The sequence below is a fragment of the Chionomys nivalis genome, chromosome 1 (assembly GCF_950005125.1).
Source record: "Chionomys nivalis chromosome 1, mChiNiv1.1, whole genome shotgun sequence".
In the NCBI taxonomy this organism is placed as follows: domain Eukaryota; kingdom Metazoa; phylum Chordata; class Mammalia; order Rodentia; family Cricetidae; genus Chionomys; species Chionomys nivalis.
This window is the reverse complement of record NC_080086.1, coordinates 84049593-84054304: the sequence shown is the minus strand read 5'-3', so window position 1 is coordinate 84054304 and position 4712 is coordinate 84049593. Positions and strand designations below refer to the sequence as shown.

The window sequence follows — 4712 nt, the reverse complement described above, 5'->3', positions numbered from 1 at the left end:
TGGGTTTCTAGCCATTAATAAAGGACATTGAGCCTATAATTCGTGATCCTAGAGAAGCTAAATAAGAAGGTGAACCCAAAGAAAAACATATCGTTATCCTCCTGGATATTAACCTTCATCAGGCAATGAAAGGTGACAGAGAGAGAGACCCACATTGGAGCTCTAGACTGAAATCCCAAGGCCGAAATGAGGAGCAGTAGGAGAGAGAGCACAAGCAAAGGACTCAGGACCTCGAGGGGTGCACCCACACACTGAGACAATGGGGCTGTTCTATCGGTAACTCACCAAGGCCAGCTGGCCTGGGTCTGAAAAAGCATGGGATAAAACTGGACTCGCTGAACATAGCAGACAATGAGGGCTGCTGAGAAGTCAAGAACAATGGCACTGGATTTTGATCCTACTGCACGTACTGGCTTTATGGGATCCTAGACTGTTTGGATGCTCACCTTACCAAACCTGGAAGAAGGTGCTAGATCCTTGGACTTCCCCCAAGGCAGGGAACCCTGACTGCTCTTCGGGCTGCAGAGGGAGGGGGAGTTCATTGGGGGAGGGGGAGGGAAATTGGAGGCGGTGGCGGGGATGAGGCAGAAATCTTTAATAAAAAAAAAAGAATTTACTCCAGATGGAAACTTAGTCACACATGGCTCCCACATCTTCTAAACACAGCACACCAACATACATATAAATTCAGAGACTGTGGCAGCATCATGCACAGGCACCACACAGGTCCACCCTACATGGAGTCCAAGAGCTGAGAGAAGTGGACATAGGATCGCAATCCTAACCTGAAAGTTATCTTTGTTTGATAGCTCTTTGCAAATGAAACATTAGTTTTCTTCAAGGGAGCCTCACTGGGGAAATAAACCACTCTTAAGGCTAGTTCCCATGACCTGTAGTAGATAATCAGCACAAAACAATCTAAATGGAATATTCACAGATCCTTTACATCCATATTATGACTTTTGTTCTTTGTATTTTTATAAGATTCTTGTGTGTGTTATGTGTGTTTCTGTCTGTATGTGTATCTTGTGCTTTTTCTTTGGCTCTTTTTCTTCTTTTATTCTATTCTGATTTACTTGTTTTTGTTTTATCTTAGGGTTGTTTTTGAAGGGGATGTGGGGAAGAACTGAGAGGAGTAGAAGGAGGGGAACCCTAATCAGAATATATTGTACAAAACAAACCTCTTTTTAATAACAGAGAATAAAGTTTTAAAAAGATGTAGCATGGTGGTAAACACTTTTATCCCAGAGTTGTAGCAGTAGAGACCAAAGAATGCCTGGGCTACCATCTTGCCCTATCTGGTAAGCCCCTTGTTACAGAGAGAGATGCTTTCTCAAAGCTCAAGGAGAATGACATATGAAGAATAACAGCCAACAACAATGGCCTCTATGTGCATATTCACACACATCCTTCATAGTGCACACACATGCATACACACATGCATTGTATAGCATGTATGCAGGCATAAATGATTTCTATCTGCCAATAATATTTCAGAAAGCATGGATGAGTTGAAATACAAGTACAGAGGTACATAAAAACTTTATGTGTCTTTAACTATAATGAAAAATGGAAAATTGAAACTAATATTATTTCTATGGATTTAGAGAAATTATAATTAGAAAACAGAATTAAAACTACAATCAGATATTTAAGCTATTCTTGATGACCGAGAGTAGACTAAAATGTCAGTATCTGCCAGGCAGTGGTGGCACATGCCTTTAAACCCAGCACTTTGGAGGCAGAGGCAAGTGACTCTCCGTGAGTTCATGGCCTGCCTGGTCTACAAGAGCTACTTCCAGGACAGGATCCAAAGCTACAGAGAAACCCTGTCACGAAAAAATAATGCCAGTATCAGCAAGGAGCTTCCTTTGAGTAGCCTCAGCACCAAGGGAACATTTATGATATAAAATAAAAAGGAGAGAGTAAGAAAATTCCTATAGTAATTTCAACTTACAGTGTACAAAACACTTAAAGGACTAATAGCACTTGGCAGCAGAAATGTCATAAGAATGTGTATGTGTTATATCACAGAATTGTATTTAAATATATGAAGGATCTTGATTTGTTACTTGGACTATTAAACAGTTAAATAAAAGTCTGTTTTTTTAGAAAAAAATATTGGGGCTGCCCCAACCTCACTCCTTACAAACATCTATACCTCCAGTTCCAGGAAATTCAGTGACCTCTTCTGGCCTTCCTCGGCATCAGGAATGCACACATGCAAACAAGCTGGCATAACCCTCATTCATATAAATTTAAATGAATATATATTTTGAAGAAGAAAAAATACTTTTTTAAAAAAATTCTGGTAGTATTTTGACAGAATGTTTTTCAGTATATTGATTATTCTTTTATCAGAACTGATTTGAATCAAAGGAGTAATTGTGGGATAGACATTCATCACAAACATCTGAACACTCAGGAAGACTGGATCGTAAATCCATAACAGGACTGCGGTGGATGAGATGATGAAGTCCACCCAGTACATGACCACAAAGAAAACTACCAGCAGCAAAATGGTCTGGGTGGCCCTTTTCTCAGGAGATGCTCTCAGATGGCTGAAGCTGTGAAGATGCTTGCATTGCCTCTGATGTCTGAACAAGATTATCACCATGTATGCACTTGTGATCAGCATAACTCCTACAAGAAATACATCTCTGGAAGTTGCCACTGTTAAAATCAATCCCTTGATGATGTAGCTAATGGGGAAGAGTAAGCAGGATTTAGTGACCTTTATCTGACTGGTCTCACTCACGTTGGTAAAACCACCAACATAGATGATCAGGTTGCTATTGAATGACAAATTGAGAGATCAAATATAGAAGAAAACATAGATTATGTACTTCTTTAGCTTAAGTTTAAAGTTCACCAAGAAAGAGGTACTGGGACTGATAGTGACAGCCTGGAACACACTCAGGAGGCAGGTGATGCAGATGGAGAGGCCTCTCATCACCCTGTTTATGTAAAACATTGTCTTGCATTTGATGTAATTCTGAATGTTCAGTGACTCAAATATGTCTGTAATCCAAACAACCCCTCCAGTGAGGAGCAGCACTGTGTGGATGAAGGTCAGTTGACAAGAGATCAGGTCCATGGGCTTAGGTCTGTGACATAGGATTATGAAAGTGTAGAAAAGAAGGAGAAACATATTGGCGAGGATCCCAAGTCCAACTTGGAAATATAGGACATTGTTTAACGAGGACAAAGTGGGAAATGTAGTCATCCTAAAAGCACAGTGGAAACATATGCTTTCATATACCTAAAAAATAATAGAGTATACATCAAAGTTGTGACTTATATCAATACGTCTATATCATCATTCTCTTTACCTGCCCATTCTTGATTTATCTGTAACTTAACTTTTGTTGTTCCTGACTGGACATGGTTTATATTTCTATGTACCCTCCGTGTAATTCCTGTATACATAGCATGTTGTGCATAATAAATGAATTGTCATCTACATTCTATACAGAATTCACATTTTTTCTGCCTGTATTACATCTGAAATTCATGTCTTAGAAATGCAATTCTATTGATTTATATTGCTCTATTTTACACTTAACACCTAAAGCAGTACTAATGAACACAATATTAATCACACTTGTACAACTGAACAAATATTATGATGATCTGGAAAAGAATCAAAAGAGAAATCCAAAATATTAGGTAAGTTAGTCTCATAGTCCATAACTTTAATAAGCTCTATTTTGTAACTCTTTAGGTTTAGACTCATGATTCTAATGAAAACACAGTAATAAATGCATGATAACCCCACTATTTTAATCAGTAAAAATGTCTATCTCAATTTATCTCGTTTTACATTTCTTTTTATGAAATTTTACATCTCTTAGGTCTGCAATTAAAGACATAGCTACAAGTGAAAACCATTAGGGTACTTTCCATGCCCTGTGAATTGTATAAACATTATGGTCATAAATGGTTCTAGATGTCTCTCAGTTTACTTCCAATCTCATTTAAACCTTTTATGAACTTGACTTCAGATTTAAAGAAGTAACTTCCAGCTACCGAGACACACACTATTTTTCTTTTCTTTTTTGGGGGCAGGGAGGAGATAAATTGTTAACAGTGAGAATCCTTGTGGCTTCTTCAGCCATTCATATTGTTATTTTACCTACCTACATCCTCCTTCTATATTTATCTCTCTTCCCCTTCCCTAAGGAGCCCCCTCATCTGTTTTTCCATTCCCCTTATCGGATCAATTGTATTCTGCTATTCCCCTTTATCTTACTCTCACCTTCTTCTGGATTTGCCTCCCCCTCCTCCCTAAGGAGCTCCCTTTCTCTCTCTCCTTGATCAGATGTTACCCTTTTATTACTCTCCATTCTTCCCTACCACCACCCCATCCTGGCCATGGTTACATTTTGCTTTCCTGGTATCTGCAGTTACTACAAGCTACATACTCATATCTGGAGAAGTGGAGCCAGGACCCTCCAACAAGAGACACACTAAACAAACACTATTTTCAACACATTGTGATAAATATGAACTTGTCACAGACGACCGTATAGTGATCCTGTTTGGGATTTCTGTTTTAAAAGAGTTTCTTTCCCATGCACTGGAAACCAATGTCCCCAGTGTTATCACACATCATCAACACACAGACAGCTTTTATAATTTCAATCAACAGTGTAGTAAGGAGGCCACTTGTTTGTTTCCCGGCTGCCCAGAACTCCCAAAATAACCACACA

The 4712-nt window shown here is 38.9% G+C and overlaps 1 pseudogene; it reads right to left on the bottom strand.

The window, feature by feature from the left end:
• Positions 1 to 2248: 2248 nt before the first annotated feature.
• LOC130879425 (putative vomeronasal receptor-like protein 4) lies at positions 2249 to 3226 on the bottom strand (annotated as a pseudogene).
• Positions 3227 to 4712: the final 1486 nt, after the last annotated feature.